General features: G+C 44.0%; 1 long non-coding RNA gene across 5 annotated transcripts; it reads right to left on the bottom strand.

Moving 5' to 3' along the window:
• Window positions 1-21823, bottom strand: LOC123640213. 5 transcript variants are annotated; one of them, XR_006735903.1, is made up of 6 exons: window positions 21688-21823; window positions 19294-19427; window positions 17403-17537; window positions 14357-15485; window positions 5128-5218; window positions 1-15 (listed from the first exon to the last, which is right to left on the bottom strand). It is a non-coding gene; the product is annotated as an uncharacterized LOC123640213 (long non-coding RNA). The 5 variants fall into 5 exon arrangements; XR_006735906.1 differs by having other exon boundaries at window positions 14524-15485; window positions 21688-21822; XR_006735905.1 differs by lacking the exon at window positions 1-15 and adding an exon at window positions 1854-1878.
• Window positions 21824-26238: the final 4415 nt, after the last annotated feature.

Genomic DNA, 26238 nt, shown 5'->3' with positions numbered 1-26238 from the left:
CCACTGTAGCCTGGGCTGCAGAAAGAGAATTCAGGTGGTGGGAATGAAAGTGGCCACCTGAGAGAGGTCCTTAGAAAATAAACCATCAGAGAGCTCAGCTTGGATGGCCAATTCCAGAAGCATTCCTCAAATGCTTTCACCAAGAGACCATCCAAACCAGGGCGGGGTGCGGGGGTGGGCAGGGTGTGCTCTTTGTTCCTCACAATGAAATTGGGAAGTTTTCTACTACCTCTGAATGATGTCCCAACTTGTGAGGTCTTCCTCTTCTGGAAATGGAGCGGTTGGGCTTATATCTGAGGTAAGGCCTACATCTAGTCCTAGTGAGTCATCAAAAGGGCTCAGTAACTTAATGACCTCAGAGCTGGGCCCTCTTTTGGCCATATCTATAGGTCCAAGCAGCCTGAATTCTTTTGGAGGGAGGAGTGTTGTTTTTCACATTGATGCCTCTGACATCAAGTTTTTCCTGAAAATGCCAAGCATGATCTCACTTGCTAGAAGATTCCCACCCCCATGTAGCCCATTTGTTTATTTATATGTTTATTTAAGGTTAAAATTTTGTTTATTTTTATTTTATTTTGATAGAATTGGGTACACGTTGAATTCTGTTACATGTATATATGATATAGTGAAGTCTGGGCTTTTGTACCCATCACCTGAATACTGTGTGTTGTACCCCATAAGTAATATTCATCCCTCACCCCATCCCGCCTCCCTCCTTCTAAGTTTCCATTACAGCATTCTGTGTGCCCTTGTGTAGGCATAGTTTACACTTACGGGAGCATACGGCATTTATTTTTCTGTTTCTGCTTAAATTTATGGTCAGATGTTTCAGTTATAAATGAGCTTAATAACTCTGTAGGATACAAGATCAAACTATAAAAATCAACTGTCTCTATATACTAGCAATAAATAAAATAAAATAAAAATTTATTTTAAAATAGTATGGAAAAGAATAAAATAGGAATAAATTTAGGAAAAAATTTGTAAACCTGTATACTGAAAATTATAAAACATCACGGAGAGAAATTTAGAAGATAGGAATAAGTGGGAAACACATCTTGTATTCATTGATTAGAGATTCAGTATTTTCAAGATCACAATTCTCTCCAAATTAAACTCCAAATTCAAAGCAAGTCCTACAAATATCCCAGTAGACGTTTTTATTGGAATAGACAAGTTGATTTGAAAATTTATATGGAAATGCAAAGAACTTTAAATAATGAAGACAATTTTTTTACATAAAAGAATGAAGTTGAAGGACTTATGTACCTGTTTTCAAAAATTACTATAAAGCTCCAGTAATCAAGACATCATGGTGTTGACACAAGGTCAGGTATATAGATCAATGAAAGTTATTTCAGCGTGGTTAAAAAATGTTTAAATTTATGGTCAGATGATTTTTGACAAAGGTATATAGTGTTTTAACAAATGGTGCTGATACAATTGAATATCCATATGTCAAAAAACCATTATTACTTCACACAGCACACAAAAGCTAACTGAAAGTGGATTATAAATCCGGATGTAAGAGTCAGCACTTTAAAATTGCAATAAGAAATAGGGAAAAAGCCTGGGCACGGTGGCTCACGCCTGTAATCCTAGCACGCTGGGATGCCGAGGCAGGTGAATCGCTCAAGGTCAGGAGTTCGAGACCAGCCTGAGCAAGAGTGAGACCCCATCTCTACTAAAGAAATAGAAATTATCTGGCCAACTAAAATATATATAGAAAAAATTAGCTGGGAATGGGGGCACATGCCTGTAGTCCCAGCTACCCGGGAGGCTGAGGCAGTAGGATCGCTGAAGCCCAGGAGTTTGAGGTTGCTGTGAGCTAGGCTGATGCCACAGCACTCACTCTAGCCTGGGCAACAAAGCGAGACTCTGTCTCAAAAAAAAAAGAAAAAAAGAGGGAAAAATGCATTACCTTGTGTTGTGGAAAATGTTCTTAGAGACAACATTAAAAGCATAGTCAATAAAAGAAGACATTAAAATGGATTTTATAAAAATTATAAAGTTTTTCACTTCAGAAGACACCATTAAGAAAACTAAAACACAAGCCACACACTGGATGATGAAATCACAAATAATATATCTGATGATAGACTTGAATCCAGAATATACAAGGAACATGTAAAACTGAACAATAAGAATAAAACTAAAAAATGTTCAAAAGACTTGCACAGACATTTCACCAAAGAAGATAAAAGAATGGCTAATGGGCCTATGAATGATGAGCACATTGTGATAATACTCAACATTATTGACCATTAGAGAAGTTCAGATTGATACCATAATGATATACATTACCCACTAAAATGACTACAGTAACACAGAAAATAGCAAGTGTGATGAGCATGGAGAGAAACTGGAATCCCCACATGTTGTAGGTGGGAGTGTAAAAAGGTACAGCTACCTTGGAAATCAGTTTGGCAATTTCTTAGACTTAGCACACAACCTGGTAAGTCCACTTCTGGGAATCTCTTTAAGAGAAATGAAAACGCGTTCACACAGAGACACATACGTGGATGTTTCTAGCAGTGTTGCTCATAATGGCTCAAATTAGAAGCAATCCAAATATGCATCAATTGGCAGATGATTAAAGAAATGTGGTATATACATACTATGGAATACTATTCAGTAATTAAAAGCACACTACTAAGTACTAAAATCTGGATGAAACTTAAACATGCTGAGTGAAAGGAGCCAGACCAAAAACGTCTGCATATTGTGTGATTCCATTTACATACAATGTCTAGGAAAGTAAGTTTATAGAGACAAAGTAGGTCAGCATTTTTCTAAGGTGGGGAGTGGGAGACGGGATTAACTGCAAATGATTGTGAAGGAACTTTTTGCAGGTGATGGAAATGTTCTAAAACTGGATTGTGGTGATGCTTGCATAAGTACAAATTTATCAAAACAATTTGAGTTTTACACTTCCAGTGGGCAAATTTTAGGGTATGCTAATGATACATCAATTAAGCTATAAACGTAAAAAGGAAGAAGAAAAAAGTTATTAAGTGGTGTTTCTTTTGGTAGACGCTTAAAAGCTTATTTACATAGTAAGCTTCTGGTACTATAGTTAGGAGCTAAGAAGTAATGGCTTTGGGTTCAACATCAAAAAGTTTAGTTTATGGTATGGTTTCATGTTAAAAAATCAGATTACCATGGAAACATGTTAGGAACAATATTTTTGTTTGTTTAATAAGAGGGTAAAATTTCTCGTGACTTTAATTTTATAAGTTTCCTATGTTGGATTTATAAGTAAATTACCACTTATATCATAACTGTTTAAAACACAAAATTATATGTGTGAACTTATATTGAACTAAATGAAATGATAATGGATGCCAGTTTAAACGTTTTAATTTTATAATATGTTTACAAGCTGCAAATCATAAGGATTTAATGTATTAGCTAAGTTATAATTTCTCTATCCCTATCTACCTTTAAGATATTAGATAAGTCATTCAGTTAGTTAATAAGTTTTGAAAGCCTGGAAAGTTTCTTAGTAAAAAACAGACACAAAACACTTATAAATAATGATAATATCTATTGTTATTTTTGAATGGCAATGGATTAAGGACAAAATATATATCCTCCAGTTTTCCTCAGAGGATTTTTTTATATATATATATATATATATATATATATATATATATATACACACACACATATACACACACACAATATATTCAAAATTATACAATAGGAATAAATATGTATGTGTGTGTATATGTATGTGAATATGTGTCTATTCATCTATTTCAATTGTTAATACGTGCTGATGGAGAAAAAATAGTAAAACAATTCTTGTGTTTTTATTCTCTAGTTCTTTTGTTCTCTCTGGAAAAATAATTATTTTGATTAAAGATCATATTTGATATAAATATATAATTGCATTTATAATATATACATTATGTTTTATGATATATAACATAATATATTTATATTTAATATGAAGACACTTGATTTAAATAATTATATAATGTATGATAATTAGAGAAATAAATATATGTATACAAGAAACTAGATATCATTTCCTTATTTGAGAAATTAATAGTTTATCCACAGAATAAATTTAATATGATATATATGTATTATTTAATATACTGCTTAGTTAATTATTTGGTAAAACCATAGGGAATGTTAAGTATTACCAATTTTTATATTTATATATCTGTGTATGTCTAAATTTATAAATCTTTTCCTCCAAATTATTATATAAATACTTATAAAGCAGAAACAAAATGAGTGACATTTTTATTTAAAATGACTGGGCTATTTTATGCTTATGTGGTAGTTCTTGTAATTCTGTTAAATTTTGGTTGTTTTTTACACTCTTGTTTTTTGTTTGTTTTTTAAACTCTTAAGTCAGTTTTTAAAAAAGTCTTGTTTGCTTTTCATAATTTATTTTCAATTACAATTGTTATTTACAGTGTTTTCATAATGTCTGAAATTATTTCTGATATTAGTTATGATTTATATCATGTCTTCTGTAACTACTATTTTTTGTTTTACCGTTCCAAAATTCAGAACAGTAATTTTGCTCTACAAAACAAAGGCAAATAGGAATAATTAGGTTTGTTAAAACTCTTTAAGTTTTAAATAAATCAAAACTGTTATGAGAGCCATTGTCCTTCAACCTTGGTATTTAAAAACAACAAAAAAGTAAGTTTTACTTCCCTCTGTGCAAAAAATAAAATGCTGCAAACCTGGCAAATCCAAAAGAGAGTTGATATTAGGTTAATTATGTATTAGTAAAACATATTAATAGAAGTATGTTTTAATAACTGTGTACTTTTCAAGTTAAAAGAAGCATGCTGCTATTTAAACATAAATACTGAAATATAAACTATCAGATTTTTCTCTAGGATTCTAGGCTCACAAATCCTTTTTCATGTTTTGTTCATGAAAACTCTGACCAAGTGCTGACTCAAGTATGTGGGAATCATTAGAGACCTACTGCTTATTTCAGTATTTTGTTAGATCTAGTGGCCAAGCCATATCCACCTTTTTTGGGATCTATAACAGCAATAGAAAAATGTATGAAAATTTCCATTGATTTAATTCCAGAGTTTCTACTACACTTACTGGTTCCTATCCTACATAGACTATTTTATTGGCAGTCACCTGACATCCTGAGAAATATTACTGCTTTCCTCTTCAGAGGTCTCTGTCCATTGCTGCTTCACTCTGAACCCAGCCACTCTTCGTTCGTCACCTAAAGAAAGAACCCAGCAATTACTTGCCAGCATTTTGGGAACTATTCACAATAATTTAAACCATATAGACAAAACAATCATAATTTTAATGTGGTTTTATGTGGTTAATAATTTTAAAAAACTAAAAATTATGAAGCTGAGTATGCTATAAGAAACTTAAATCAGGCCTTGAAATATAAGCTTCTCACAGAAATAAAATAATTCCAGATGGTTGCATTAATTGCCATCATCCAGATATATCAATTGCCAAAAGATAAAGAAAGAAATATTTTTTTATTATGGTAGGTATGATTTTAGGTTAGTTCACGACTATGAAATGTTTTAGAAACAAAAAATGTCCTATTATAAGATGGTGCATTAAAAGCCGTAGTATTTCTATAGGCCATGCTCCCTAGACAAGCAGCTGATTAGCAAATCACAGAAATGGTAGAGGTCATTGATTTACATCCAGAAACCTGACTTTAGCTTGGTCAAAAGGAGACACTAAGAAGAGAGAAGCAACCTCTAATATTTGGAAACTCACCTAGCACTGTTAAGGTTTGGTGTTGCTAGGGGTAGACCAGGTATTCATAACAAGGTTATAATATTTTTGTTCTGAATGTAAACAATTCTGCCGAACACCAGCTTCAGAAGAGGCTGCACAATGATTGCGGGGATCAAGACCAAAAGAAGAACATTCTACAATCAGGTTTGTATGAACTAAAATAAAATCTTAATCCCCCCAGCTGTGATGGAATGGACTCCCTCTTGGCAAAGGGGACTGCAGAAATAACCTAAGGCTCAGATACTGGCTATAAAAAGGTAGGTGCTCCTTTATCTTTTTGGAGACATTACACTTTATAACCCTGAGATGCCAAATCATGAACAGACATCAGGCTATAGAAGGAAAAACCTAAAACGATCTATAGGCCTTCAATTTACATAAGAGATCACTTGAGTTTCCGTAAACATCCAATGGTTTATCTCTGATTAACAGATTTCTTAAGTTAAAAAATTCCAAGACTTAAAACAAAGCTTCATTCTTTAACCAGTTACAAGTCAAAGAAACTTTAAGTGCACATATAACACATAAGAACACACTTTAAGATGTCCTGCTATTTCAGGCAAAACAAATACACGCCCTCCACATACTGACTTAGGGAGTTATTTGTAGTTCCTACCTGCATGAACCTATACAACCAGACTGCACCACAGCAGTCTAGGCACATATTCTCAGGATCACCCGGGGCCATGTGCTCCAGGTGAGTCTTTCACACATGTTCAAATCACAATAAAACTCTTTAATTATTCTAAGGATTTTGGGTTCTTCTCTTTTAACAAGATGGTGCTCACATCTGGGGTTCAAAGAAGACTCAGAATTCCCTGAAGGAGGAGCCCAATGTCAGCACCAGGCAGCACGGCACCCATCAGCCACCTACTTCTGAGCTTTCCCTTGAGCTCAACTGGTAAGTCCTCCTGAGTCCCTGGACCTCACGATTTGGTTGATGGTCCTGGTTTATTCTGAGCTGTGGTTTCTTTTTCCAGGAAGCTGTTTTGAGAGGTCCTAATTTTGACTTGGAGGTGCACTCTAAAGGGTCTTCTCCATTCATTGCCTCTTCCTCCCCAAATTTCTCTGAATTGAGTCTTCTGGGACTTTGTGAAATGAAGGAGGAAACTGAACTGTTCCGTTTGTGGACAAATGAGAGACTGAGTTGCTCAGCTCCGAGGAGAAATGGTATTTTTCTAGTCCCAGCCAAAGGCATGCCTAGGTGACTGCGAGTGCAAGTGGGAGTGCTTGAGGTGACTGCCCCTGGTGTGACATGTCCCTGCAGGGAATCCCCAACAAAATTAATTAAAAGAAGGCTCATCCGGGAAACGGACACGAGAGCTGATCATTCGGCCTTTTAGAGCCCTCTAGGAGGCGGTAGACCCCTGGAGAGAGAACCTGAGACACAGATGAGAGGTGGGAACCGACTCAGTGGTGAAACCCTGTGTGATCCTGCCCACAATCAGCACACTCTGATCCACTACACTGACCCCTAGACCGCAGTTCGGTTGCTTCTTGTGAGAAAACTGGGAAACCAATCCTCTACAAGTTAGGAAAGGCAAGGAGAGTGATCCCATCTGGGCACCCCGGTGGGGTTCTGCCAGCTGGACTCGCAAGTATGTGTGTAAATGGCAAGATTCAAAGGCATGTCAGGTATGCTAGGACTGCAGCTGGTTAGGGCCAATTCTTGTGCACACCTTTTAACTGCAGGGCCAATTGCATCCAGGAAGGAAGCCAAAGTCCTGTCTATTTCTGGTGAAGTTAGGAGACCTTGGTGAATAAGTTGGCTTATTTACACAAGAAAAGTGTGAATGGCGAAGGGAAGGTGGAAATGCTTTCGAATTCTCAGCATGCACGTGTGCCTATGATCCAGGACATTCTGACGTGCTTAAAGTGTCAGTGTTTGACACAAGTGTCATACGACTGTAAACCCAGCCAAAAGCAAAGGGGTCTGTATTAGATCATTTCTGACAAGTTAGTGAAATGTAATATGGTCAGTCTCAGGATGATGGCTAGATTTCCTGAGTACCAGCGTGGCCCCCTCGGGTGCCCTGGGTGCTCTGAGCTTTCCCCCGGGCTGAACTGGTTAGTCCTCCTGAGCCCGGGGCCCTCACCCTCTGGGTCGATGGTCCCAGTTGATTCTGAGCTGTGGATTCTTTTACTAGGAAGTTGTTTTGAGGGCTCCTAATTTTGACTTGGAGGTGCACTCTAAAGGGTCTTCTCCATTCATTGCCTCTTCCTCCCCAAATTTCTCGGAATTGGCTCTTCTGGGCCTCTCTGAAATGAAAGAGGCAACCGAACTGTCCCGTTGGTAGACAAATGAGAGACTGAGTTGCTCAGCTCTGAAGAGAAAGGGCACTTTCCTCATCCCGGCCAAAGACACGCCTGGGTGACTGCGGGTGCAAGTGGGAGTGCTTGGGGTGAGTGCCCCTGGTGTGACGTGTCCCTGCAGGAAATCCCCAACAAAATTAATTAAAAGAAGGCTCATCAGGGAAATGCACATGAGAGCTGATCACTGGGCGTTTTAGAGCCCTCTAGGAGGTGGTAGACCCCTGGAGAGAGAACCTGAGACAGGGGTGAGAGGCGGGAACCAACTCAATGGTGAAAGTCTGTGTGGTCCTACCCACAATCAGCACACTCTGATCCACTACACTGACCCCTAGACTGCAGTTTTGTTCCTTTGTGTTAAGAAAAATTGTAAGGGCATTGTGTAAATTTGAGGCAAGAAAAGTTTTTAAAAGGAGTATATCTGGGAATTATTTTGGTTAAATATAACTAGCGGACTGAGATTTCTATCTTTGTCATTAAGAATATAGCAGTAAATTGTTATGCTACAATCCATGCTACTCATGTGTTCAAAAATTCAGATATTTCTTTATTGTATTCCTTTCTTTTTCTTGTGTGGTTTTTATTCAGAAATAATTTTTTAATTGCTCATGAATATCTGAGAGTCACAGGCAAGTTGCAGCTAAAATGGGATCCTTAATTACCTCCTCTACTTTACCTACCTATGCATGTATACGTATTAGGTGTTTGTCTAAGCAAACCTGTATAGAAATTGCAAAAATTTCCTAACAGCTAATTGTTGCCTAGCTAGTAGTTGCTTAAAGCTATAAAATATGCAAAGATTTGTAGTCAGATTAAAATATAATTTTTCATCCATTGAAGAAAAATTGTTTCTAAGACCTATTAGATCTGCCTCTGTCTGTATATCTATATTTCCTTGTGTCTATATACTTTATGTGTATAATATTTTGCTACCAATATATACAAAGGTATTTTAGTTGATTATCTTAGAAATAATTGTTATGTCAAATATTTTTCAAGAAAGTAGAAACTAATTTAAATTCTTTTTTAGTGTATGTGACTTTAATGGTACAATAATTGACCTCTGCTTAACTTTTTCTTTCTAATTCCGTTTCATTCTGCTTCACAATTTCTGATACATTCACCTTCACAATGAGACTATCAACATGGACCTGAGTACTCAGAGATACTGTGAATGGCCTTCAATATTCTTTCAATTTGTCACAGCTGATTCATACTTTAACATTTACCCAGTGATCCACTCTTTTTCCTTACTTGTTCAGCATATGGACGATGTTTCACTCCATAAACCGGGTGTCCTCTTGGACATCCTCATTCTTTGAAAGTCTCTAACTGAGTGACGCCATAAAGCCTCTAGGTCCAGACTCCACAGGGTACATGCAACTGTTACTTACTTTTAACATAAAATATTTCAGGGCACTCAAAAGCTCACCCAAAAATTTCGGGGTCAATTTTGTTATAGCCCTCATTAAAGATTATAGATTGGTAAAAGGAAATGTTGCCACTATTTACACAGACTCCAAAGATGCCCCTGGAGGCAGGTGGTCTTCTATTGCCAGGGTGTCTGGACACTGTTGGGATTTAAGTGAACAAGTCGATACCGTGACTAGCTATATGCAGACACTAATAGGCTTGAAGCATACCATCAGAGTATGGCTTCCACCAACTCACAGGCTTTGCCATGCTTTTTGACCAAGAGAGTCTGTATATACCAAAATTTTTAGAGAAAGACATGTGCTGTCATCTCTCTGGGCAGGCCCCTTTGTAGTACTGTTAACCACCTATACCGCCATCAAAATAAAAGAAACATTTTCCGAGATTCATGCGAGCTACAGCAAAGTGCACTGAGACAGTTGGAAGATCACCCCTACAGGTGATGTGAAAGTAAGGATTTCCAGGACTAGTTCCCAGGCCCCTGAAGCAGACATCTTCACAAAGTAGCCAGGTTTTTCCCAAGATCTTAGATCAAGAAACCACATTTTCTATCTAAAAACTCCTTTTTGTGTGTGTTATTTTTTCTCTTTTTATCCCCTCCCCACAAAAAGGGTTCTTTATAAATCCTTTTTCTTTTAAGCCTCCCTGTTTGAGGATTGCACATGGGAACTGAGTGGCGATTGCCTCAACCTATCCCAATTTCCCTTTTAATCTTCCACTATGACTTTTTTTTCAAACTATGACTCACTCTTACTAACTCTTACTGTGTTTCCAGCAGGTCAGACACAGACCCAGCATCCCTTTGCACCAGTTTTTCAAACCCTGGCCACACTAACTAATCAATCCAATTGCTAGTTGTGCCACCATGTAAATCATACAAAGGAACTTGAACTCATTTTTGTTTCTGCCAAAGTGAGTGCCTGGTGGGACTGGTCTGGAAGATGGAGATATGACAAGCAGTGGCATCCACAGCCAAAGAAAACATGTTATGGTACTGCTGCTGTTGGTGAGTAACTGAACACAGAAAAAGTGTCTTTTTCTCAGGTAAAGTCACTAGAAAGAAAATTTTTATCTCTTCTGGGTGACATTCTAGGGCAATATTGTGATCAATGGTTTGATTCCACAGGAGGCATTCTTGCACCTCTTAGATGATGCTGACACTACCCCTCATGATGTCAATGCTTGCTAAATGATAAGATGTTCTGGATGGCTCACAAGCCAGGCCTCTGCAACTTGGGGTAGCTCACTTGCTCCCATTGTTAAGTTGACAGACACTAATGATTACATACGGACAGACCAAAAGTCTGTACTGACTTGGTTTGGTGACAAAACCAAGCCCTGTAATTTCCAGAATTGCACTAAAGGCCATCTGTATCAAATATTTCACAACCTGTTTTGTTCTCACAGACTGGCAGGGACACATGGAGATGAAACTGTCCATATTAAAGTACTGTGAAGCCACAAAGAATAAATAGTAATCCAAGTTTGGTTTTTATATAAGTATAAATATAACCAGAAATCAACCAACCATTGTTTTCTAACTTCCTTGCTGCTGCAACCGGTTACTACTTAATTTCACTGTCCTCCCTGACAGGCACAAGATTTGTGACTCCCCCCACTACTTCTGTAGATAAAATTTCTATTGTTAATCCCAAGACTTTTGACTCCATTGCAGTTTAAATCTTAAGACTGGTCCTTAAGGTGTTTTTCAAACTCTGCATCCTGGAGACCTGCTGACACCAACCAGACCCGTGGACAGATGTGGGAATGGATCCAACAGCCTCGAAAGCCCCTACCCAGGAAACCTACCAACTGACAAGATAATTTCTGCATTCCAACCCTATGAGCTCATCCCTCACCCATCAGCAGACCCCATTCCCTAGCCCTTTGCTCACCAAACTGTCCTTAAAAACCCTTTCTCCCAAATTCTTCCGGAAGATGGATTTGAGAAATTACTCCCCTCTCCTCGCATGGTGCCTGTGATAATAAAACTGTTTCTCTGCTGTAACCCCTGCTGGCTCAGTGTGTTCATCTCCTGTTGAGCAGCAGGCAGTGAACCTGCTCGGGCTGTAACAGATACTGGAGATGTAGAAGTGCCAATGAGAAAGAGCAAGTACAGCAAACTCCACACTGGGAGTCACAGGTTCCAAACTGACCCCCTCGGAAAATAACACTGGTCTTTTTGTTCTTAGAAGAACTCTTATGGTTTCAGCCTTCTCACATGTTTCAGTCACATTTTCACAGTTAAGTGTTTTCTGTACAATCCAGTATATTGAAAACTGAGTCAAACTGCTTTACCCAAAATTTGGTTGACAGCCTTTATAAGACGGCCTACTTAGGAAAATCTTAACCTTATCCCATTTTGTTAGAAAAATGATTTAGGTCCAACTGGTTTTTATAAACTGGTGAGTTTATATGTTTTACTATCCCATGACTAAAATTCTAAAATGAAAACTGTAAGACCTTTTTTATGTGTATATGTATATATATATACACACTATATATATATATATTTAGATGTATTGGTGCATATACACATGCATTATATCATATGTAATGTCTACATAATAAAATCTTGTGTAGTCAGCAAGAAATCCCTTCAAAAGTTGTATTTTGATTGGCTTAAATAAATGAACACTCATAAAATATTTAGTAATTAAATCAAATTATTTTTAGTTCATATGACAAGAAAAGTTTGGCAAATTGTTTTAAAAATTAATGATAACATAAAATTAGAAATGTCTTTAAAGTTGTCAACATACTTTCTTGCCTGGTTTACCGGCTTACTGGTGAAGGTTTTTGCATCCATGTAACTTTCTGTACTGCTTTCAAAGTCTTTTGATTATCACTTTGGTTAAATGAATGACTGCTATTTTACAGTGTTCTCTGATTTTGTTTTGGTCAAATGTTTTGAGCCCTTTAACATCTTTGACAAACCTCCCCCAAATTGAATTCTAACTTAAGCATCTTTAACCTAGAATTAATTATGAAAATTTCCAGTTGGGTCCCTGGAAAGATTCAAAATATATATCTCTCATCTTAAAAGGATATTAAATGATTAGACTCATTGGATAAATTGTATAAGAAACATGGTCCAATGATAAGTGACACTAGATCTTACTTAGTTTCATTTATTGGTATGTTGTTGATATGAATGTTTCAAAAATATCATTTCTATAAGCATTGAAGTTTATAGAAGTTTAATATATTATCAGTCATAATTCTGGTTACTATCTGTCATAGATATAGTGCAGTTTCCTTATTTAAACTTTCATCAGATTTTTAAAATCTCTAAAAATCATTTACAGTCAGATTCATGAAACAGATTCCAACAAATACTCTTAAATACACATCTCTGATAACTTTAAGGACAATGGACTAAATAAAAATTTCTGGAACTCTGCTAAAGAAATGGATGGATTCATGATACTACTAACGGAGATTAAGCAGAACAAATGTTGACTACATGACATTGAATACCTGATAAAATCATGTCTGTATGACCTTTATTTAAAACATTTTTTTTTACTTGAAATGTTTGTTTTCCAGATTTATTTATTACCAAGGCTTTGACTAAAATATCATATTTGAAAATATGCATACAATGTCTGACTTCAAGGGTCCCTAGGCTTAAAAAATTAAATAAAAACTCACTTTCTGTCAGAGCCATCATCCTTACAACAGTAAATAAAACCTGAAGTCTGCCTTGGTTTGGCTTCCTAGCCTTAAGAAGTTATTAAACCTGAGGTTTCTATGTGATCAATACAGAGAAAAAAAAGTTATACTTCTAAAAAGAACAGCTATAATACATTCATTATTTGACTGTAGCTCTCTATATTATTTTCTTAATTTTTCTGGGTTCTTCTCATCCAACTTTCTTACAAAAAATACAAAATGGAAACTTCTCTGTGCCTTAAGGCCTATAAGCTGAAACTAGATACATTTCAAGAAACAAGTCTGTGGGTAATGTACAGGCCACACAGAAAGTTCACCAAACTATCTGATGCCATAGCCAGAGACACTGAAATGTAACCCAGAACAAGTTGAATTTCCCATGCTATAAACAGCTTTTCCTAAGTGGTTGAAGCAAGACTCCATATAATAATTCTCACCACATACGTCTGGACTTTTCAATATGTTCAGTTGATTACCTTTAAAATTAGTTTCATGGTTTAAAGCTATTATTCAAACTGGGCTTATTATTCCCTTATGATTTTAAGGTTTATTCTTATTGTCTGCCTAATCTTTGTAAGTCCAGCTCTCTTCATAACATAATTTGGCTAAATGCTTCAAGATAATTTCTGATGCCTGTGGGACTGAGAAGATGGAACTTGATGCTGGAATCCAAACAGCTGTCCCCAGGGAAAATGTTTCCATCTGGCCTCTTTGTTACTGTAATGTGTTCTGGGTCCCTGACAGGTCCTCATACTTTCCCCTAACCTGGGACAGAGACCACCAGGACAGGTTCATTTTCGCACCTGTCAGGTGCCAAGGGACAGGGTTTGGCACTCAGTTTTGTACCATTTTCTGCACAATTTCCCATGTGCCTTTGTGGCACCCTGACATGACTGTGTGATCTCTGGGTTAGAAGCTATGTCTTTACAGTCAATTACATTCTTAAAGCCTTCATGGGTCACTTACTACCCTGTAGCTGCAAAGCAGTGTTTTCAGGGTATATGTGCATGTGTCAGCGTGTGCATGTCCGTGTTGGTGATTGTGTCTATGTGCATGTCTGAATGTTGGTTCGTGTCTATATGTGCATGTGTGTAGTGTGTACATACATGAACGTGTGTGAGTGTGTCCATGTGTGTGTGAGAGAGAGGGACACAAAAGTGAATGAGACACACACCGTGCTTTGAGGAGCTCCGACTGGAAGATAGGGCCATCCAGGGCACAGGTGACTCATGGGAAGCAGACATGTGGTGGAGACGGGGTAGAAATCTGGGAAGGGGTGGGAAAAAGCTCTGTGGACTGAGGGGCCTCTTGGCTGGGTCTTAGAGATGAAGCACATCTCACCTGGGCACAGCGCAGCGGGAGGGACCTTCTGAGGAGGGAACTGCTGGAGCAAGGCTCGGAGAACAGGGTTGTGTATGTCCAGGGTCAGAGAACTCCAGTTCGACTGGATGTGGCTCTGGCTCTTCTCAGAGAGTCTCCTTTGGTACTGGGACATCTGATGTGGTCACGAGGCCCAGGCCACAGACAGAACCCTCCTCTGTGTCCAGGAGGTTGGCTGGAGCCAGGAGGGGACATGGCTACTTGGACTCCCTACAAGCCACACTGGGGGCCCAGGAGACTCAGCTGTGAGGTGTGATGGAAGATGGGGCGTGGATGTGCTCTGGCTGCACGTATGTTCTCAGGCCCCGCCCAAGCACTTCTCACCCCTCAAGCCAGGGGCCCCAACTGAAGTTTTTTGGGGGAAGCCACGGCCCACAGCTGAGTGAGAAAACTGAGGCACAGACTCTGATAGGAGCACACCCTGATTTTGTCAACCCATGTCAGTTTATTTTCCCTCACCCCAGAAAGTTCAAGGCAGAATTGAGCACAAGCTGAGGTCCAGGCTCTGAAAGAAATCCAGGTGTCTCCCTGTAGGAGCACGTCGTAAAACCAGCACACACTCCGGGCCCCAGATGCCCACTCCTTCCTACCAGGGGAACCCGTTCATGTTCTCGGTGAGAAGGCACCTCCCGGAGGTGGCCACCATGCAGCATCTGATGTGACTCAGTGCCCCTTAGGCCGCTGTGTCAGCTGGGCCAGCTCCCTCCCATGCTCGAACTGCTGTTGGCCGCCTCATGGAGCAGGGACAGCTCCCACTCCAGGTCTTCAATCCTCTGAGCGAGGTGGACTCTCCTCACCTGCAGCTCCAGGACCCAGTGGCTCTTCAGGGCCCAGGGTCCCAGCTTTTCTCCATCTGGGCCACTTTTCTCCAGTGGGTGAAGTTTATCTTCCTGCCACTCACAAGGGGAGATGCTGGGAGCCACCTGGGAATGACAGACGCACAACATGGACAGGTGACCCCTGAACGCTCTCAGCTCACTCTACCCTGAGCCCTCTCTGTGGTCTTGGCCCTGACTTTTGTCATTTAGACACTCTCTAGGCACCAACATCCACCCCAAACATGGGAAGATGCCAGTGAGCTCCCTCCAGGGACTGATCTCATGATTAACTAATGATGACACAGTGTTCACAAGTTTCTGTCACCACAGTAATGCACAACAGTGGCCAAATATATCGTTATACAATTGTCATGTTTAATAATTTAAAACGATTATTGAATAATTAAATCTCAGCATATTTTATAATCCCTCATCTAATCCTAATTTTCCCTTCCTTAAAACCAGGGATATTTGCATAGAATGTATTTTTAAGGATGATCACCTGTTACTTTACCCTCACCGAGTCATGCTCTTCTGGCCCCTCAGTGCAGGTGAGGACAGGCTGCTGCAGCTACCTAGTCCCTCTGCTGTCGAGCTACCTTCACGGCTGCCCGTCTGAGGCGGACGGAGGGCGGGTTCACAGAGGAACTGACCCCTCAGCTTAGAGCAAACGCTGTGGAGGAAGTCAAGATAAAGCTCAGGGCAAGAATGATTGGTGCGATGAGATGACAGGAAGCCAGCATCTGCATTTGGGTTTCCCGAGGGGACCCACCTCTGGGGCTCAGGGACTCTGGAAGGCCGTGAGAGACACAGTTCCCGCAGCCTCACTGGGAAGGGCATCTGTGCCTCTCGTGGCCAGTCCTTGGGCCACACTCTGCCTTGTCTGCTCACAAGAGAAATGTCGCTCAGCTGTTTGTGAACACTGGTGCCCTTCCTTATCGTTTCTGTACTGAGAGGTCAGTTTGACCAAGAAGAGTTGATATTCCAGATCTTCAGACATCAAGACCCAGATACCCACGATGTTCTCCTGAAACTCTCCATATTGAGGGACCAACCTGACTTTCCCTGCTGAGTAAGAATGAGAAGAAAACCTGCCCCTTGGCCCTGACTCCTGGGGTCACCGTGGCAGAGGGTGTTCCCTGGCAGGGGAAGAGGGGATTCTGTGGTATTTCAAGGTATCCCAGCCCAGACGCCCACACTGGGAAGGCGGATGTGAGAAGGTGCCTATCCATGCCCCTCCGCCACCCAGGGTGCTTCGCTAATTTTAGCATGCAGGGACGAGGCTGGGAAAAGTGAGGCCCTGAGCTTCAGTGTGAAAGTCCAGGGACCCAGAACAGAGGATTAAACATGACCCGATAGCAAAGTGGGGACAGGACACACAGTTAGAGATAAATGACATAAAAGGTGCCAGAAACTTCAAGTCTGGTTGAATAGTATCTTATACAGTATGAAAACAATCAAACTGGTGAACTAACACCCAGAGATTGGCTGCCGGCTTCAGCAAATAAAGTTGACTTTTTTGCTTTATTTTTTCTATATTTTTAAGCAAATAAAGTTATATTGAGCTCAGTGCAGACACAATGGTATGATCACTTCTATCTTTCATCCTCCTTTCTTCTCCATCCTCTCCTGCATCTGCAGCTATGACAGGGAGCAGCCTGGATGAAAGATGCATCTTGCAGAAAGCTCCTGGTCCCAGAGGTGTGCACTATTAATTAGGCTACATCTACAACAGCCATTGTTAGTGCTCCTTTTCCATGCCCGTCCTCAGTATTTTCAGGCTGTGAATTAACTTAGAGAGTTCCAACCTAATCTGACGGTGTGGGCTTCCCTGTCTCCAGCCCCAGCTCTAAGCTTTCCATTCATGAAACCAACAAAACAGAACCTGACTTTGACTGGCGGACATTCTGGTCAGAGCTGGCTATTGCAGTCCCAACACCTCTCTGTGGAAGGGGCCGTGACTCCATGGGTCCTACCCCCCTGGACACCTTAGGAGCTGAGATGCTCGTCTGCTGGGCTTACCACAAATGTGCAGCATTCACCTGGGGGCAGTGGGTCTGGCTCATCCTCCTCTTTCTGGAGCTCCAGGGCTGGAGAAGAGAGCTGGAAGAACTCATTCACCTCATGCACAGTGTCTTCCACATGCCGTATCTTTCCCTAGAAACAAGGAACATGTGGTCTTTATTACTTTCATTTGTATTCTAATTTCATTGAAAATTTCTTGTGCTCCTACTCCATGATATACAGCGGGGTCAGTGCAGGGCACACAGACTCAGAGTCAGGTGCTGCTCTCGGACAGCTGAGCATCTGAAGGCAAGGGGAGCCAGACCTGCAGCCCAGCACAGCAAAGTAGTAAAGCTAATTGTAGAGAGATACACCAGGCTCTGGAGGAGCAAAAAGCAAGACGCCTAGTCCAGAGAGGATGATCAGGGAGAGCTTTTTGGAAGAGGCGATGTCTCAGCTGAATATTAAAAGTTGGACAGGAGTTAGCTGGGTGGAGAGTGGGAGAAGAGCATTTTAGGCAAAGGGAGCAGCATTTGGGTAAACACAGGCATGAGAGAGTATAGGTAACATTGATCTATTTGTCCATCTATTCATTTGTCCACCCATTCGTTCATCCATCCATTCATCTAACCTTCCATAAATGAACTGAACCATCCATCTACCCATATATCCATCTAGCCACCCACCCACCCATTCTCTACCCATCTATCTACCCATGCTTCTATCCATAAGTAAAGAAAGACTTACTATGAACCCAGTGTGTATCAAGACAATGGTCAGTTATGGGACACTATTAGGGAACTTCCATGGAGTTTATAACCTATGAAGAAAGGCAGACATAGGGCAAGAAATTACGTGTGAGCGGGGTTATGTGAGTGGATGTTTGGCTTGCAGTGGGGATTAATTAAAGTTCATTTGGCAGCATAGAATTTGTCAGGAAAAGTGTCAAGAGATGATGCTAGAGAAATGAGGGTGGCGTGCTTTTCTTACATTGTGGGGTCATCTAAAGGCCAATTTGGTAGAACCTTTCTTATGAATAGAACCTTCATTTTCTTGGGAGGGTCAATTTGCCCAGCTGAAAAATGATTTACCTCAGACTCTCCATAAGATAGAGATAATCATGTGGCTAGTTTTGGCCAAAAAGATGTAAAAGGCAGTGTTGCCTGCCTCTAAATGATGGCTTGTTGTCAGGCTGGCCTCATAAAATGACTGCCAGCAGCACGCATGCTGGCTACTCCTTCACATCCAACGGCAGAGCAAAGGCCAAGGCCCGTTGTTAGAACCGGTGGTTCTAAAACCATATGGTCTCAAGCTTCACTCTGACTGGGACACCCTGATCCAATTTATGTAACTAGGAAAGTGCCATTCCCTGATTGACTTGCATCTGGATCAATCACTATGACAGGGAAATGGGATTATTCCAAGTGGTTTAGAGCAACCAGAGCCCTCCTCTGGATCTGAAGATGAGGTTTCCCCTTCTAAACACCATGGCTGTCACTCGAGGGAACTGAAAATGGATGGTAGAACAACTTCAATGTTTGCTACAATTAAAAAAATAACTTTTAGCTATTTAGTGCAGTGTTCCTCATTGCCTTTTCTTCATTTTAAAGTTATCTCTTATTTTATTACATTAGACTCTTTCCAAATAAAATATCATGCTTTATCATCCACAGGCAAGCGTAGCTGAGAGTGAATTAATGCAAGCCAAGAAATTAGCAACAATTTCAGAATATCCAGGTTGGCGGTCTTACCTTCTCTCCCCAATTCCCCCAATTTTTCTATCCCTCCATTTTCTCAATAATCTTTTCTGTTTTCCCCTTCCTTCCACTTATAATCCTGTTTTTCTTCTCTCAATATGACTTTTAACATATGCAAACATAACAGGATGTATAATTAGACATTTCCCTACCTCCCACAAGTTTAGCTAAAGCCTCAAATCTGTTGACACAGGTGACAATGTCCTCCCACAGAGGAACTACACATGCCCTCTCAGGAGTTATTCAGAGGAAGCCAAAATCATCCATTGCTCATCTCCCCAGCATCCTGTGAAAAAGAAAAATAGAGATTCATTAGAAAGAAAGTTCTACAGAGGTGAATTTATAGGTAGAGATGAGACAGGGATGGTCTCACCCCCCCAGAGCCAACTGAGGAAGACTTTCAAGTGACTCACTCAGAGAGTGCCGGTGCTTGGCAGAAGGGGGAGCTAGTATCTTATTCTCCAAATGGATATATACCAAGAGCCACAGTCTAGGAGTTTGGCGGGTGAAACAGGGAAAGAAAGAAGAGAGTAAAGGAACAAATATTGCCCATCATTCCCACCGCTGAACCTCAAGCTTTAGGGGCAGGGTTGAGCTGGGCTGAGGGTGGAGAGCTTACAGGAAACCTTTAAGTTGTATGCAGGATGGAAAGTTGGCTTTAGACTGAACTGGGCTTTCTAATACCTGAAAACACCACTCTTCAATAATATCCCCAAAAGGCCCCGCTGAAGCTGTTTTCAAGAATTGAGAAAGAAAAGTCCAAAAGAATACCATTTTAAGTTAGCTGTGGAAACATTCCTTAAAATTTTACATTACCTTTTTAATGCGAAGAAAAAGGTAGTTTCCTAATTCTACCCTACTGAATTCAGTTATTTATTAAGCAGGAGGAATGGCTGCCTGAGCCCACAGAGAGATGGAGCTGAGCTTCTCTGGCTTGTGCCCTGGACACCAGCAGGGGAGGAAGCCCAGCACTGCTGGGCACAGAGCAGAACGTACGTAAACAGCTCACTGCCCCTGGGAAATGGCAAATATTTAGCACATATGAAATATTTCCATTTCAGAATTCTGACAAGCAGAATTGTAATATACATAATATCCAAATTACTTCTGACTGGTAGAATTGTGTGGAATAAAGTAGAATTTTTCCATTGAGTCTTTTGGCAAAACATGGAATTACCTTCCTGTAGGAAAAGAAATTCACTTGGGATCAATGAAATCAGCCTTAAGAGTGTAGAGAATCTATTTGAACAAAATTATTATTAGGCTAAAATGAATATGGATAAATACCTGATAGAAAATAATCACCAAGGCCAGGCACGGTGGCTCACGCCTGTAATCCTAGCACTCTGGGAGGCCGAGGTGAGAGGATTGCTGGAGCTCAGGAGTTCGAGACCAGCTTGAGCGAGAGCCAGACCCCCTCTGTACTAAAAATAGAAAAATTAACTGGGCATAGCGTCTGTAGTCCCAGCCACTCTGGAGGCTGCAGCAGGAGGATCGTTTGAGCTCAGGAGTTTGAGGCTGTGGTGAGCTATGACGAGGCCATTGCACTCTAGCCCAGGTGACAGAGTGAAACCCAGTCTCAAACAAAACAAAAAAAAACCCCACATTACTCACATGGTATGATTTATACTCAAAAAGTCCCTATCACTTTGAATCCATTATATTTGAAATCTCCAAACAACTTTCAAATATTGAAAAAAGACACATGCCAGAGCTCCTGCCTAGTAACTTCCAAAGTGGAGAGTTTATGGATAATTCATTCTAACATTCCGTAAGCAGGTAGCATACCCGCGTACATTATGACGGTGGAAAACATAAAAGGGAAAAGCCAGCGACAGCACTGCTCATTCACAGTCAGCACAGCAGTGGGCTGGTGACAGTTTTCTAGGTGACTCTCAGGGAGGCTCCAAACCGGCGGCGCTGGGTCAACGTGATTCCTTAACCCTGGCCCTTACAACTACACACCACTGTGATGCGCTCCGAAGCTGATTACAAAAGCCTGACTGCTTGGGCACATCAAGTACTTGGGCGTCCTTTTATATTTTTCTCCCACGGAACACGAAGCCTGACACCTGAAACTCGTCTAACCTTGTTCGGGGGCTTTGGAGTTTTTATTACTTTTAAAGCCCACTGGGCATAGATTCAGTTTCGTGTGTGCTGTGTATGCAAGACCAACCCATCTCCCGCATGCACGGGGAAGAACGCGTGACAGTCAAGCGGCTCCGTCTCCCGAGTAACTTTTTTATCGGTTAGTCCTGAAATTTCCACAGGCAGCAAACGTCAAGCACCGGCCTGGCCACGCGCACAGACCGGGCCCTGGCGCCTCCCGGGCGGATCTGTCCACCCTGGTCCCGCCCGGCCCAGCCCCGGCCCGCTCCGCCCGGGGCCCTGACCCGCGCCCCCCTCGCTGGCCCATCTGAGGCCCCCACGACCCCCCCAGAGGCCGCGCCCGGAGCCCGTCGGCGCCCCCGGAAGGGGGTCCCGCGGGGGACTGAGCTCGCAGCGTCCTCTCCTCTCCGGACACCTTCTCCTCCAGCCGCGCTCACCTGGCCGGCTCCCGCCGAGGGGCCGCCCGCCCGCACCCCGGGCCGCGGCGGGTGCGGGGTTCGGCGGGTCCGCAGTCGTCACGGCGAGGGGCGGAGGCTCCCTCTCGCTGGTCAGGTCCGCCCTTGAGTTTGACCTTTGCCCCCTGCGTGGCTGTGGGGAGGGGCCAAGAGCGCGCGTGCATGTTTCTGTGTGCGTGCGCGCTACTGGCAAGGGCCCGGGGTCGCTCCCGGATGCCAGCGTCACTGCCATGGCAACAGCAGCGAATACCCCCACTTTCCCGATTCCTGTCCCCGCCCACTGTGTGCGACCCTGGGCCTCTCGTGCCCTCTCCCAGGAGAAGCACACACTCTCAGAGCGCGCCCGCCCAGAGCGCTGGGGCGTTGGGAGGTAATCTGGGCCTCCTCGCTCCCCGTCCCGCTACTCTCCTCCTCTTGGAGTTCGACCAATCCAGTGAGAAGGAGCCACGGGCAGGGCGGGCTCGGCTCCCAGAGTGGCATGAAAAATTTCCCGATGCCGAGTGAAAACTGTTCCAGAGCGACAGAGCATGTCCAGTAGCAAAAGGGCGCGCTGGAGGCCAGTTTAGGGAGGAAGAGGAGGTGGCGGCATCGGGGTAGGTGAGAGAAACGTTAGGGCAGGTACTGTGCTGTCAGATTCGGACCCCGTGGATTGGCATGTAGCTCCGCCGCCGTCTGGCTATGTGACCTGGGGCGTGCTCCTCAAACACTGAACTGCACGTCCCGGGTAAAATGGGGTTGGTGAGTAAAATCGACCGCTGTTCTTCCAAGGATCGAAAGAGAGAATGTGGGAAACGCCTCACCTGGCAAAGGGTAGAACCTAAACGCCTGGGTATTATTATGGAGCCCACATCCTCCGTATTTCACAGATGGAAGGGGGCAGGGGACTTAGTCAAAACTTAAGGGACTCGTTCCAGGTCAGGTAGTGGCAGAGAGCCAGGCTTCAAGTTCAGTAATCCTCGTCCTACGTAGCCTGCCTTTGTGCGGGGGCATCACAAATCCCTTGTGATCTGTGCGTCACTTCGTAGTCTTGCCTCCTTCCCAGCCCCGCGAAGGTTTAAAATTCCGCACATAGGGTTGAACAGCTTTGGGGCAACTTTTAGATATTCAGCTTCTGAATTTGCCCCTGAACGACCAGCAGAACGGTGCTTTCCTCAATTCCCTTGGGGCCGCTGCATTTCTTCTAAAGTTTTGGTTAAAGCGTAAACACAGTAGCAAGGACCTTCAGGACCTCCACAATCCCTAGCTAGTGGAGGGAAGGTAACTCGGTTAACCAATATTTACCTGACATCCACCAAGCAGCAAATGTATTGAGCACCCTAATGCTCACCCTCACCCTAATCCCTAACCCTAACCCTAGTTCTAACCCTAACCCTGCCCAAACCCTAAACCAACCCAACCCTAACTCTAAACCCTAAACCTTAACACTTCCCTTCTGGCCACCAGCCTTCCTCCCCATCCCCAGGAATCCCAAGGACCCCTTATAATCTCCTGGGCCCAGAAAACATGGCTCACACTGTCTCTTTACCAAGTTACAGTCAGGGAAACCGAGACTCAGAGAGGCTGTGGGTGTCCCAAGTGGGGATCCTCAAATATACTGCACTGTCCCAAGCCTTTTTTTTTTATGGGGTGAAATCCATGTAGCATATGACTATTTCAAAGTGAACAATTTGGTGACATTTAGTGCATTCACAATTGTGCAACCACCACCACTATCTGGTTCCAGAACATTTTCATCACCCCAGAAGAAACTTTCCAGACCCAGCAGGCAGTTACTCCTCATTCTCCCTCTCCCAAGCCTCTCGTTTAACAGAAGGGGAAACCGAGGCCTGGACAGAGACTTGCAGGCAGGCACAGCCCTGATGAGGAATTGGGCACCACTCTGCAGAGGTGGTGGGGTCGGAAGGCCCCTCAGGGTGGGAAGGAAGCCCCCCTTCCTGTCTGCAGAGCCCACCCCCACGCCTCGCCCGCCAGGGGCAGCCCAGAGCTTTCCAGAGCAGTTACTCCTGGGCGGGAATGAGTCTGTTGGAACTGCTGACACACCTGTCCTTGACCTCAAACCACCCTCTCTGTGGGGTAGGCTTGGGAAGCAGAAGGAGGTGGCATAACTGGAAACGTGAAGACATGATGACCCACTCTGGCCCCAGCAGGACGCACCTGTCACAGCCACACTGAGGACACGGATCTCACACCCGCCATGGCCTGGTCCTACAGCCCTTCACGTGGGGTGGGAGCAGCAGGCCCGGGTCATTCTCACCCGACACCTGCCTCGGGGTACAGGGGTCTTTGGGCCCTGTGCCTTCCCTGTGCCCACCCAGTCCTGCCTGTCCCCGCCCACCCTGCCTGGGCCCACTGAAGGTACTGGCCCCTGGGACGCTGTCCCTCGCGGGCTGCAGAGCCTGAGGGACCCGTGCTGAGCGTCGATGCTCAAGCCTCTGGGTTCAAACCCCAGCCCACCGCTTCCAGGCTGCGGATTGGGGGTGAGAGCTCATTTCTCTGAGCACAAGTTTGCTCACCACTGAAATGAGGCCGCTCTTTCTAGGGTTGAAGACAGGTTTCTAGAGGCAGAGGGCCAGCCCCAAGGCTAATCACCACCGTTTGCTATTAATGACACTTATTACCACGGGAAAAGCTCCAACAACCACGGGCTATGGGGCACTCAACCAAAGGGCAACTCACTTAACTGCTCAGACCCTCCGTCTCTTCCTCTGTAACCAAAGACGAGGTCCCAAGAGTGAAGAGAGGATGCGTGGAGATGCTGGGCACAGAGTAGTCACGGAACCAGGCAGCCAGGCCCTTGTTTGTGGCAGGTGGACGTGGGGCTGGGCTGCCGTGGGCCGAGGCCACCGGGGCTCCAGCCCTGCTCTGCCCCTCGGAGACCAGGCCCCCAGGGAGCACCCCCGGAACTTCTCTCTCAGCAGAGGAGATGGGGCACAAGGTGAAGGGACTGCCAGTGAGCGTGTGCCCGGCCCCGTGCAGTGGAGGGGCTCAAGTTCAGAAGCAGCTGCCCCGGCTTTAGAGGGCAGCAGCTGTGTGTTCCCAGGGTGGAATCAGGCACCGGCCCACACACACTCACTGTGCACCTACTGTGTGCAGCCTATCAACTGCTGCGGACCAGGCGCAGGCTGAGCCACGTGGGAACATGGAGAGTGTTCCAAATGGCCCTCCCAGAGGGTCTCCTGGGGCTGGGGTTGAAATCACACACCTTGTCTGGGGTCCCTAGAGACTCTTCCCAGAACAGAGAAGGAAAGCAACTTGCCCAGGGTCACACAGCCCCACTTCCTGACTGTGAGGCTGAGGAGCTCCTCCCAGCACGGCAACCTCCACTCTCCTGGGAGCCCACATCTTCCCCACACTGGTTCATCTAATGTTGACCTGAGTCCAGCTGGCCCCCTGCTTTGGATGAGGAAGCTGAGGCTCAGAGAGGGAGGGTGACCATTCCAGGGATGTTGCAGCTCAGCCTGACATGGAACTCTCTCCTGGGCAGAGTTCTCCAGAGACAAGGGAGGCCACCTCAGGGAGAAGGGTCAAGGAGGACACAGGGGTCTCCTGCATGGATGGAGAAGTGTGTCCAGGTGACCTTGTTGGGGGCATTGACGTGCCCTCAGACACTGGTTGGCGCTGCAGTGATCTGGGCTGCATTTTCTAGGGAACTTGGTAGCTGCCAGCTCGAGCTACCTTGTGGGCCCAGTGCCTGGCCCGGAGGACAGGGGTGTTGGTCACAGGCTGTGCACCTGGCCAGGGTGGAGTCTGTGTGAGTTGGGGGCAGGAAACCAGTTGACTCCAGGCACCAACCGTCCCCAGCAGTGCCCCTCAGCGTGCCTCCCGTGAGCCTCAGGCTTCTCGTCTGGAGAAGAGGCAATGAGAGGGACCCTGATGGATGGTTAAGAAGATGGACAGCGACGTGCGACAGACAACCAGCGCGTCTTCCAGGGCTAGTCAGGCCCTCCAGGGCTGCTGCGAACACACAGGGAAGACAAGGATGGAGGATGAGGTGCCTTCACCCGGGCGGAAGGCTGGGCAGGGAATTCTAAAATGACCCTGCCTCGTCCCTCCTCTGGAGTGTGGGTGGCTGGCTCTGGGATATGACAGGACTCCAGTCCCATAATTAGGTTACACTGGGTGGGAAGGTGCAGGGTTTGCAAACATGCTGAGAACTCTAATCCGTTGACTCTGAGTTGTTGAAAGGAGATGACCCTGGACGGACCAGACCTGACCCTGGAGCCCTTTACAAGGGCAATTCTGCCACAGCCACGAGAGTTTGGAGCGAACCTGGCGAGGTCGCAGCCCAGGTGGCACCTTGATTATAGTCTGTGGAGCCCCTGAGCGGAGAGCTGTGGCCGGACTCGACCCCACAGGAACTGTGAGACGAGAAATGGGAGCTGTTTGAAGCCGCCGGGTCTGTGATAATTTGTTCCGCGGCACAGGTAGCGCGCACAAGGCCGAGCTCAGGACCCGGGAGGCCGAGCCCCAGGCGTCCCTGCAGCCTGCGGCCCCGCCCTGAGGACCCACAGTGAGCAGCAGACCTGGCCGCCC

This window comes from Lemur catta, chromosome 6, assembly GCF_020740605.2.
Source record: "Lemur catta isolate mLemCat1 chromosome 6, mLemCat1.pri, whole genome shotgun sequence".
Taxonomy (NCBI): Eukaryota; Metazoa; Chordata; class Mammalia; order Primates; family Lemuridae; genus Lemur; species Lemur catta.
The sequence above is the reverse complement of the archived record's forward strand: the minus strand, read 5'-3'. Positions and strand labels throughout refer to the sequence as shown.